Consider the following 12985-nt stretch of genomic DNA (forward strand, 5'->3'; position numbering starts at 1 on the left):
ATTTATACAGATGTTAAACATTAGGTTTTTCATTATGTTGATTGATTCCAGTCATCTTAAGAATATTTCTCTCCTTAGATGTCAGCACAATGGGTTTTTTGAAAGCTGTTGTTTTGAGTGATGATCATTAAGGAAAGGAAGATGACATTTCTAGGAGAATTTTAGCATTTATGTAAAATGTAACAGTAGCTTATGGAGGTGGAGAGAAATGTATAATAACTTTAAGCGTATGAAATCCTTAGATGAAGGTCTTGGATATGTGATCATGAGAAAAAAACCTAAATAAAGAGAGATCTTTTCAGGATATTTTATATATTTACAGAAAAAAAAGATTTTTTTTTAAATGCTGCTGTAGTCCTTAGAATGCAGTGAAGGTCACTGCAGTAAAAAATGTCTCTGTTGATTTAGATAAATGTGGCCTCATTCCAATATATTCTGGTTTTTCTTTTATCCAATTGAAAACCTACCAGAGGTTTTTACTGTGGCTGTCAGACAGAGCACAAATATTTCATAAACCACAGTGGGCTTATTAAGTTGGCACCAATTTTAGCCTTTAGGGCAGTTTACTTCATGATTTTAAAATGCTTTGCCCCCTCCCTTCTTTATTATGGGACACAAAATACAGATGCTCCTTTTTTGAAAGCCTAATGTTAGTGATATCTCCTAATTCATGCACTGGTTGGTACTAGTACACAAATTTGAAGTTTTAGACCATATTGCAGGAATGAAAGTGGATATGGGAGATGTGATTTAGATAAATAGTTTATATTTAAAGGGCCCTCAAACAAATTTCCTTTAAAAATTTGGTGATTCTGATATTTAATGTATGCATAGGCTGTCTGTTTGTCAAAATAAGATAAATAAGAAAAAAGCAGGTATAAAAATCATGTAACAAAATTACTTTAGAACTTAAAAATCTTTTTTTGAGGGTTATTGTAAGCCAGACACTGTTAGATAATCTTAAAATCTATTCAATCTTTAATATTTATGAGAACTCTATAATTGGGAGGTGATTACTGTTACCATTTTACAAACCAGGAAAATTAGATAACTTCCTCAGAGTTTCAACTCTACTGGATATAGAAAGTGGGATTTGAACATAGATACAATGGTTCTGGAGTCTATACCTTTAACTACTGTATCACTATTAATGTGGATAAAATGTAAATAAAGAGATAAAATAAAATTAATAATCAATGGCAGAAAGTTGGAGGTAAAGGTCTTAAAGTAAAAAGATGCACTGATCATTAGAAACTAGATTAAAAATAAAATGTATAAAGTATTATAGAAATTGCAAAACAAGCTTTGGAATAATAAAAAGTGACAGCTCATAAGCATTAAAATTTTATTTGAATAAGATCGCTAACAGGAAATAGACTCTATTAAGGAATAAAACTTGTTAAAAGAAAGAAAGCTTAGTGAGGGAGCAACATGAAATATAAGTCTTAACACACTGATCCAATTGAGAAACAGCAACAAAAAATCACCTTATTAGTCAGGATTTCAACTGTCTGCCTGGTTCTTTCATTCACTCTGCATGCATGAATTCCTTAATTATATTTCCAATGATGTTTTTCACGCCATAGTCACTGGGGATCCAGGGATAAACAAAACAGACCACAGTTCTTACCCTCACTGAGCTTAAGTTATCTTTGAAAGAGGCAGATAATAAACACATTCATAAGAAAAACAAAGTGTATTAGATGCATGCTGCGGGGAGAAATAAAGCAGCAGAGGAGGAGAGAGCTGGGACACTAAAGATTTAAGTGAGGTGATTAGGGTAGATGTCCCCAAGTAGCTGGTACTTGAGGAAAGGTCTGGAGGAGCCATTTGATTATCAGGGAGAAGACTATTTCAATCAGAAAGAACTGGAGATGCAGTTTTCCTGAGCCTGGAGTGTGCCTAAAGTTCTTCAAAGAAAGCGGATGAACCTAGAGGACAATATGCAAAGTGAAGTAAGTTAGGCACAAAGAGACAACGTGGAACCTAAAAGTCCAACACATTGAAGCGGAGTAGAATGGTGGTTACCAGAGGCTGTGAGGGCAGTTGAATGGGGAAAGAGGGAGACTTGGGTCAATGGGTACAAAGTTACAATTACAGAGGTGGAATAAATCTGGTGTTCTATTGCACAGCACAGTGACATAGTTAATAATAATGCATTACATATTTTAAGATAGATAAAAGAAAGAATTTTCAATGTTCTCACCACAAAGAAATGGTATATATTTGAGGTGATGGATATGCAAATTAGCCTAATTTGATCATTGACAATGTATACATGCATCAAAACATCACATGGCACACCAGAAACACATACAATTATCATTTGTCAATTTAAAATAACAAATATGTTAAATATATAAATAATTTACAAGTACTTGAAAAAAAAGCTCAAAGGCCAATACGTCTAAAGCAGCAGAGGCTGTGTGACTGCTGTAACAAATGGCCGCAAATGGGGTGACTTAAAACAACATAAATGCATTCCTTACATTTCTGGAGGCTCCAATTCTGAAATCAAGGTGTTAGGTCAAACTCCCTCTAGAGCCAGGGGTTCCCCTTCCCCCACAGCACGACTAGTACCAGTCCCTGGCCTGTGAGAAACCCAGCTTCACAGCAGGAGGTGAGTGGTGGGCAGACCAGCATTACCGCCTGAGCTCACCTGTGGGATCAGTGGCAGCAGCAGATTTCCATAGAAGTGGAAACCATATTGTGAACTCCACATACGAGGGATCTAGGTTGTGCGCTCCTTATGAGTATGTAACTAATAGCTGCTGATCTGAGGTTCTGAGGTGGAATAATTTCATCCTGAAACCATCTCCCCCAACCCCAGGGAAAAATTGTCTTCTACAAAACCTGGTGGCAACAATGTTGGGGACCGCTGCTCTGTAGGCCACAGGAAAGATTCCATTCCTTGCCTCTTCTAGATTATGTTGTCTGTAGGTGTTCCTTGGTTAGGAGCTACATCACTCTGATCTCTGCCTGTCTTCACATCACCTTTTTCTCTGTGTGTCTCTCTCAAAACTCCCTCTGCCTTTCTCTTATGAGGATACACAGGATTGCAGTTTTTACTCAGATAATCCAGGATAAGCAGATCCTCTTATGACCCTTAAAACTCATGCGTTCCAGAGATTGGAGGTGGATGTATTTTGGGTAGCCATTTTCCAGTTTGCCACAGAGGCCAATTTGACTAAAGGCAAAGTGAATGAGGAAAGATCAGGGAAGGTTGGGAAGAGGGGCCGGGGTTATAGACAAGATTACATGGGCTTCTGCTCTGGGTGAGATAGAGCCACTGGATGACTTTGGGAAGATGCCTGATATCATTTGACCTTTTAAAGGAACACACTTTGGGCTGTGGAGATAAAAGGTCAAGAATGAGAGTAGAAGCCAGTTACCAGTTTGGAGTTCTATTGCATTAATCTGTGCTGCATTCTATGTGGCTGGGAAGTGGTAGAAATAGTGAGAATAGTTGTATTCCAGATATTATTTAAAGGAAGTGCTGATTTATCAAGGACTCTGGCTGTACTTTTAAGCTGGGGAACCATTTTGCTGGAGATCTTTAAGAGTGTTGCTTCCTGGGAAAATATCCTCAACATTGGAGAGTAGCAATATTAGGGATACTGTGGTCTTTTCCCGGTGGTGACAGTAACCCAAGCTCATATTTACCAATATATATGAAGACTCTTAATTCAAACATTGTAGCTGACTTCCCCTTGGAAAATCCACTAGGAAGTACCAAATCTCCCATGTTTGTAGATTAAGCTAGTAAATGGGCATTCAGCACTGAGTGAACCAAACAAATTCAGAATTCCAAACCATTTGTGGGAAAAAAAAAAAAATCTAAACTAAAAATCCAATGATTTTAAGGAATAGGGCTGGATAGGACGTTACCAGAAAGAACAGAGCATCATAAGAGTCTTGCTTTCGCTTAGAACACTGTCAGAGCAAAGAAAATAAATACTGCAGAGCAAAACTGCAAACTGCAAACTGGTGGTGTGCTAGTGGAATGAATTTGTTCCCACAGATTTGTTATGTTTATAGAGCAAAATGTTTGAATTTGAATTTGTTGTCAACATTTAGAAATTGGGCATTTTCATATAAAAATCAAAGTTCTCACATAAAAATCTGTATTTCCAGCTTGAGAAATGAAAATATCGAGTAATAGTTGCCCATGCTCTGATATAACCCTAATATATTGGGGCCTTGTAAAAGTGCCACCCATGTAGAAACCTCCAAGTTCTCTTTCTTTTCTCTTTATTTTCCTTAATAAATTTATCCTGAAAGCTCTGCCCTCCAGTTCCAATCTGGCTGCTTACTAAGACCCACTGCACAGTTGGCATCTTGGGATGTTCCTTCTTCATCCTGAGAATTCTACTCACCTCTCACCCTTATTATGTGCCTCATTTCGAGGATTCCAAAACATATTTCCCAGCTTATTTTCTCATTTGGTGGAGCACATTTGCAATATTTGGAGAACCAACTACAAAGTTTGGAGACAGCACAGTCCACACAAGACCACCCTCACTTTTAACACCAATTATAAGTTTGGAAAGTTTCCAAAGCAGTTTTTACAATTTGCTAGAAGGACTTGCAAAACTTATCGAAAGCCATTTTACTCATGACTATGGTTTATTACAGGGAAGGAATACAAATCAATATCAGCCAAAGCAAAAAGCACATAGGGCAGAGTTTGGGGACATACCAAGTGCAGAACTTTCTTGTCTAATCCTTGTGGAGTCAGGATGCATTGCTTTCCATGCACTGATGTATGACAACATGCACGGAGGATTGCCAACAAGAGACACGCACCTGAGCCTTGTTGTTGAGCTTCTTTTTTGGTTTCATTACATAGGTATGATTGATGAATTAATTGTACATGTAGTTAATTTCAGTCTCTAGATTGATTGCTATCTATCTTACGGCCCAAAACCCTCAACATAAATTATTTTGTTTTCATTGGATGACTAGCCACACTCTAAATCCCACTGTTAGACTGTGCTGCATGTTCCAAGGCCCATAGACAGAGACATTTCTATCAGGCATAAAATCCCAAGATTTCAGACATTACTTTCCAAAAGCTTAGGGCAAAAACCAGAAAATCTCTTGGGGAAAGGCTTAATTCTTTACTACATACCATTCTACAGTAACTGCTTAAGAGTAGTACTTGGGAGTAAAAAAATATATAGAAAATCATTAAAATGTATAATGATTGCTAATTTGGCAAGATAAAGAATTCTATTCTCTCCCTCTACCCAAACAAACATACATTTTTCACTCAGAAGATATTGCTTTAGATTTTAATGATGTTTTAAGAATTCTGATAATGTTCTGAGTCTTGATCAATTATAAATGACTTGCTTTTAAAGTTTTCTCTACATCCCAGTATTTTGAAATTTAACGATTATGAGCCTTCAGGTCTTTTTTATTAATTCATTTTATTAGGATTTAATTGGAATAAAAAAACTTAGAGTCTTGTGTTCTTAAGTTCTGAAATACTTACTTGTATTACTTCCTTTATTACTGTGTCTTTTTCATATTCTTGTTTTGTTTTGTTTTGTTTTTGAGAGGGAGTCTCACTCTGTTGTCCAAGCTGGAATGTGGTGGCATGATCTCAGCTCACTGAAACCTCCACCTCCCGGGTTCAAGCAATTCTCCTGCCTCAGCCTCCTGAGTAATTGGTATTACAGACACATGCCACCACATCCAACTAATTTTTCTATTTTTAGTAGAGACAGAGTTTCATCCTGTTGGCAAGCCTGGCCTCAAACTCCTGGCTTCAAGTGATTTGCCAGCTTTGACCTCCCAAAGTACTGGATTACAGGTGTGAGCCACTGTGCCTGGGCTTTTTCAGATTCTTTATTTTCTTTTTTTGGAATTCCTATTCAGGATATTAATTTCTGGAATTGATCATCTAATGTTAGGTGTTTTTCCTTATATATAAAAATATATAATTTTTAAAAAATCAGCGCTTAAAACAACAAATTTAACAGTCATGCAGGAATTTTTGCAAAGTAAAGTTAAACACTCCATTAAAGTCACTGTGAAGTTTGTGAGAGGTGAGGGTGTGTGTGTGTGTGTGTGTGTGTGTGTGTGTTTGGAGAGACAGAGAGAAGAACAAGTGAGTACCTCCCAGGGTCTCCTCAGGCCACATAAGAGTCTCTTTTCTATTTGGCTATAGCACATCATACTCATTACTATGGCCAAAACACTGCAATGTTTTTTCACATTTGTAATACTTGTACATATTTATGAGGTACAGAATGATATTTAGATAAATGTATATCATGCATAATGATCAAATCAGAGTAATTAGCACATGCATCACCTCAAGGCTTTGTATCTTTGTTTTGCAACATTCAAAATTCTCTCTTTTAACTATTTAAAGATATATAATAAATTATTAACTATGGTCACCCTACAGTGCTATAGATCACCAGCACTTCTATTTCTTTCATATAATTCTCTATCTATTAACTAACCTCTCCCTGTCCTCTCCTCTCTCCTACACTTATCAGTCTCTAATAACCACATTTTTTTTTTGCATTTGTAAATGCTTGTTGAGCATTTATTGTGTGCCAGAAGCTAAGTCTGGCCCTGTGGATTCACTACAAGTTAGGCATGGCCCAGTTCCTAGGGAACCCAAGCTTTGTATTACACTTGTCATTTAATAAATCAAAACAATGTCATTTTTGAGGGGGTTTTGGAGAAGACTTTTTATTCAATTCCTCCATAGAGAGCTTTCTAAAATAAATTTCTACTATCATAGTTTTATTTCAAGAGTATTTTATTTGCTTTCTGAATGTTCCTTTTATAGCATCCTGATTTTATTTTAGTGTCTCAACATCTAAGTTGTTAAATCTAGAACTCTTAAAGTTTTTTTTTTTGTTGTTCTTTGCATAACTTTTAAGTTTGGATTGTGTGTGTGTGTGTGTTGGTCTTAATGATTTATGTAAGTGGCTTTCCTCAGGGCATTTTTTACAGTTTATTTATATTTACTATTAAAACACTAAATTGATTTTTGAAAGATCTATGTCAATAGGTAGTGTTTGTTGACTGATTGGTTTCCCTGAAAAGGTAAGCAGAGAGGAATCTGGCTTTTTTATTAGGAAAACGTTACCTGTCAGTTTCTCATGGGGTTTTCTCTTGGGCAGATCAAGTTGTAAGAGGGGATGAATCCAAACTCCTACCATCTGTGTGGGCTTGTCTGTTAGCTTGGGAGAGGTTCTGAGGAGGGCCATATGATGTGAAGGATCACAATTTAGCACTACTTTTTAATATTTTCTGTGTGAAAACATTTACCACTACCTTCAATAGTACTGAGCATCGGCCAGGCGCGGTGGCTCAAGTCTGTAATCCCAACATTTTGGAAGGCCGAGGCAGGTGGATTGCCTGAAATCAGGAGTTCGAGACCAGCGTGGACAACATGGCAAAACTCTGTTTCTACTAAAAATACAAAAATTAGCCAGGCGTGGTGGCAAGTGACTGTAGTCCCAGCTACTCAGGAGGCTGAGGCAGGAGAATAGCTTGAACAGGGTGGCGGAGGTTGCAGTGAGCCAAGATTGCACCACTGCACTCCAGCCTGATTGACAGAGAGAGACTCTGTCTCAAAAATAATAATAGTAATAATGAGCATCTTTAAGATCAGAAATTGTGTGATTCACTATTTCCAGGGAGTAAACTCCAGTCTTTTACCAAAGTAGAAAGTGAGTAATTGCTTATTTGTCTGTCTCAAGGGGAGACATGTGAGGATGTAACTGCTTGCCATACAGACTTTCCAACAATCTTTCCATCATCAGTTCCAGACACACTTCCTGCCTTGTGAGGTATCTCACTTTTCCAAACCCTGAAACTTCCTTCTATTCTGCACAGTGAATCAGCCTACTTTGGTTGTGTCTCTTTGTGGCTTTCAATTTTGCTCACGTAACTAGTCTAGTTGTCTATTAACTTTTTAACTACAAAATGTAGTTAACAGTTCTTGTTTGTTATGTCTTATTGTTTTTTCCCTTGTGGATTTGTACTAGTTTTTTTAACCTCTTCACTGCCATTTTCGGGGAGCTTTTAGCAGATTCTAGAGGAACCTGTGTATTTAGCATCCCATGCAAGACCAGAAATCTAAATTGACTATTAACCAATGGAATAGTAACCCTCAATTAAAATATGATCATTATATTACCACCTCTGAGTTTATTTATTCTATTCAAGGGATGGATTAATAAATCACTTTCTCCCTGCAAACGTCAATAATTTGTGCAGCTACTGCTGGTTTATTCTGGATTATCTGAGGGTGTGTATTTTAGAGGTACTTAAACACTTATTTATTTTAGAATGTTTCACACATATATCACTTTACACACATCTACTTACACATATACTCATTCGCTTACCGTTACAAATCACATTTATTGAGTGCCTCTGATTACTTGGATCTTGAACTATGCACTGTGAATGCAGAGATTGATAAGGTGCAATTTTTGTCTTCAAGGATATCACAATTTAGCAGGGTTCCTACATGTATAGAAATAATTTGGACACTAAGAACTCAGGTATCAAACAAACTTTACACTTTAGAACACTGCAGAGAATCAGAAAGCAATTACAAGCTTTTATAAACTAAAACAGTTCCCATGTTGTTCATATATTAAAGCCTTGATAGTGTGTTCATAGGCATTCTATGCCCTCAGATGGATTGCATAGCCCCACATTGTAGATTCAGTTCTATCAAGTTTAATTGTACGATTTCCCAGAATGCATAATATTTAAAGTAGCAAGTGACAAATGTAGACTATAGCTAAAAGGGAAGGAAGCTGGCACTAGTATGAAATGATGTCTGGCTATGAGGCAATGTACAAATAGTACCTAGGACAAGCAGTGTTAGTGTAGTTAAAAGTCTGTGTATAAGTCCTAGTTCTGCTAGCTATGAATAAAGTAGCCTTGAATGAGTCACATTAACTCTTAAGCTTCAGTTGCTTTGTCTGTGAAACTAGGAAAATAGTCCCACTGACAGTCTAGAGTTCTTGTAAGAATTGAGTAAAATAATACATGTTAAACAATGAGCACAATTTGTATTATTATTATTATCCTGAGAGTACAACTGTTTGGGATGATTTATTGTAGTTGAAGATAGCTTTACACAACTCCCTTCAGTTCAACTCATTAGCATGATACAGTATCTGGGAAGCATGTCAGTCAGCATCTAAACCAGAAAAAGAAACTATCCTGGGTATTGAAAACTCAATGAATTTTACGCAAGAGATTGTTTACATGGTGATAGAATAGTTGAGAAACCAAACAGAAAAAGAGACATTGAAGTAACCCAGGACTCAGCCTATTAGAGATGCAAAGCAACTGTAACTCAGAAGCCCTAGTTGCCCAGAGAGAGGCAGGACAGAAGAACACAGGCATTGTGGGAGAAAGATATGCTCTAGTTTCTCCCTTCTTCCACCACCCAGTAGTCTCTCACCAGTGCCTCCCATAGATTGAATCCTACTGAAGCCCACTGATCGCAGAACGTGGGACATTCAGACTCAACATCATCCACTCCATGCTACAGAGCAGAGCAGACTAGGAGCCAGTGAGGACTGATTTGTGGGCAAAACCACCCAGGACCAGCAGAGGCACTCACAACACAGCCATGTTACTCACTCTAAATAGAGGACTACTGAAACTGCTAAATATTCAGACTCAAGACGTACCAAAAAACAATCAGTACTTAAAACAACAAATTTAACAGTTATGCAGGAATTTTTGCAAAGTGAAGTTAAACACTCCATTAAAGTCACTGTGAAGTTTGTGAGAGGTGAGGGTGTGTGTGTGTGTGTGTGTGTGTGTGTGTGTGTTCGGAGAGACAGAGAGAAGAACAAGTGAGTACCTCCCAGGGTCTCCTCAGGCCACACTGAGAGTCTCTTTTCTATTTGGCTGTAGCACATCATACTCATTACTATGGCCAAAACAGTGCACTGTTTTTTCACATTTGTAATACTTGTACATATTTATGAGGTACAGAATGATATTTAGATAAATGTATATCATGCATAATGATCAAATCAGAGTAATTAGCACACGCATCACCTCAAGGCTTTATATCTTTGTTTTGCAACATTCAAAATTCTCTCTTTTAACTATTTAAAGATATATAATAAATTATTAACTATGGTCACCCTACAGTGCTATAGATCACTAGAACTTCTATTTCTTCTATATAATTTTCTATCTATTAACTAGCCTCTCTCTATCCTCCCTTCTCTCCCACCTTTCTCAGTCTCTAATAACCACATTTTTTTTTGCATTCATCCTATAAATACTTGTTGAATATTGATTGTGTGCCAGAAGCTAAGTCTAGCCCTGTGGATTCACTATAAGGAAGTAGGCATGGTCCAGTTCCTAGGGAACCCAAGTTTTGTATTAAATTCATGTTTTTGAGTCTTTTTCTCTATCCTTGCCTTTCCCTAGGATTAGCTAGTATCGTTGGGAGCTAGAATCATTTGTTTTTCATTATGTTACAATATTTTCTGACACGGTATCTGTGACATAGCAGATATTTAATACATTTTTATAGAACTGAATTGAGAAACTAAAAATGACTAACTCTGTCTGGACGTTTTCATTCAAAGCTGCTGGAGACTGAAACGTGATGGGTTGACAGAATGTCAGTTATTGGAAAGTAGGAAAAACAAATTTGAAAGTAGAGTAACTAGTTTTCTTCAACATTACTAATTATTTTAATAAAATTCCTTAACAGGAGATGCTGCAATTGGTTCATAATTTGCCATGAAAATGTAAATGGATTTTTCTTCTATTAAGATTAAATAGGCTATATTATTTACCTAAACTTAGTTTTTTCAGTGCCTTTTTCCTGTTAATTTTAAGTTATTTCTTCTTCAATTGACAATGCAAAAAAATCAGATTATCGATTAACAAAACATATCCTGTGTTTAGAGAAATCATCTTTAAGTGTAAACTAGCAGATGTGGGTTCTGGACTTGCACCTGCTCTGAGTGACATCTGTCACCACACTGATTGCCTGGTTGGACTTAGTGCTTTTGAGTGACTAGAGAGGTATTTATTTTCTTCTTCCTAATTCTTGCATCTTTCCCTGAAGCTGAATTACCTGAAAAGAAGCTTTTTTTGAGACAGAGTTTCGCTCTTGTTGCCCAGGCTGGATTACAATGCCGTGATCTTGGCTCACTAGAACCTCTGTCTCCTGGGTTCAAGTCATTCTCCTGCCTCAGCCTCCCGAGTAGCTGGGATTACAGGCATGTGCCACTATGCCAGTCTAATTTTGTATTTTTGGTAGAGACGGAGTTTCTCCATGTTGGTCAGGCTGGTCTGTAACTCCCAACCTCAAGTGATCCACCTGCTTTGGCCTCCCAAAGCGCTAGGATTACAGGCGAGAGCCACCGCCCTCCGCCAAAAGAAGCTATATTAATGAAAAAGATTTTTCTATGAATGAGAGATGAAATTATGACACTGGGTTTTTTTCACAGCAATCCATTTATTATCTTTGTAAAGATGGTCCTACCTACATTCTTTTCTTTATACAAAAAATAAAATACAAAAATAGTTACTCAAATTTTGACCACGTATGAAATGAAATTTGAACCAGGTTTCATTAAGCGCTCTGTTTGAGGGTTAGTGGACATGTATGAGCTTTGTATATTTCTCCCCTATGTTGTCAAATACAAACCAGACTATTCAGGACACATTGCACCTCCCACTTGCTTCAATGACTGCAATTGAGAAGAACAGATGAAAGCTATCTATGAGGTGTGTATGCCTTTCTGTCTTTTCTCTGCTCTTTGTTTCCAGTGTTTCTCTTCAAACAGCTCACAGTCCACAGTAGCACAGAGGTCACATGCACAGTGGGGGTTGACTTTAAGTTCCTTTTACCTTTTGCAACTATATTGCTGACTGTGCATTTTTAAAAAGGTCTTAAATTGGTAACTGACAAAGTTATATATAAAATAGTAAGACTTTGATGTTCTTGTTTTCTTCCCTCTGAAGTAGACAGTGGCAGTGAAAGATCGTGTAGACTGAGTGACCTTCCCAAGGGTAACTTTTATTAGGAACCAAATGAGTCCTGCCTTTCACAAATGTTTTTTCAAGGCTGTATATGTGCAGGTAACTCCAGAGGCAAGCTTTCTGTAAATAAACTTTCCTTTGTGACCACGTAGTCATAATTCTTGCCAGATGAAGCCAATGAAAGGTGATTTTAAAGATCACCAAATCTTTGCTATGAAATAATTTTCTTTAATTATATCAAATAAACATGAAATGCTCTGGTCAGTAATTGATAACCAGAAGTATTTTATATTTATTGATAGTGGGAAAATATCTATCTTATATGTTTATCCATGGGAATTTAAAGCTTATTGTTATGTTAAAAAATCAAAGTTACCTTAATCATAACCATAACATGAATTAGGCATTATGGAAATTTGAGAATTAAATTTATCAAAAGTTTCATATTTCTGGAATCTTTGAGGGATATTTCATGCCCCCAAATATGTCCTGCAGGCTGATTTCTGCCCTAGCCTTATATCCATAGGTCATTTAAAGAAAAAAGATCAGGTTCCCAATTCAGATTTCTAATCCCTCATGTCTTTCAGACAGTGTCATCAGATCACTAGGACCTAAAAGAAGAGTATTTCAAAATTCCCATTTGAATCCCCTGCAACATTAATTCCCAGGTCATTTCAGTAATGCATACTTGGAAATTATTTAATAGTTATGCTAAATTATCCCATATATATTGGGTACCTACAATGCACACTGCATGTCAATGTCAACCCAACCCACAATATAGTCACTGGACAAATGTCAAGGGTAATCAAAACTTTCTAGGATCTTGCTGAAATCAAAAGTTCATATTTCAGATGAAATTAACAATGACTAGCCAGACTCCTATGTATTCTTGAGACATTAGGTAGCCATGATTAAATATACAACTTCCTTTTGCATTCACCCTTAGCATTCATCATAAAGTCGCGCA

Source organism: Trachypithecus francoisi, unplaced genomic scaffold, assembly GCF_009764315.1.
Source record: "Trachypithecus francoisi isolate TF-2019V2 unplaced genomic scaffold, Tfra_2.0 Lachesis_group1, whole genome shotgun sequence".
In the NCBI taxonomy this organism is placed as follows: domain Eukaryota; kingdom Metazoa; phylum Chordata; class Mammalia; order Primates; family Cercopithecidae; genus Trachypithecus; species Trachypithecus francoisi.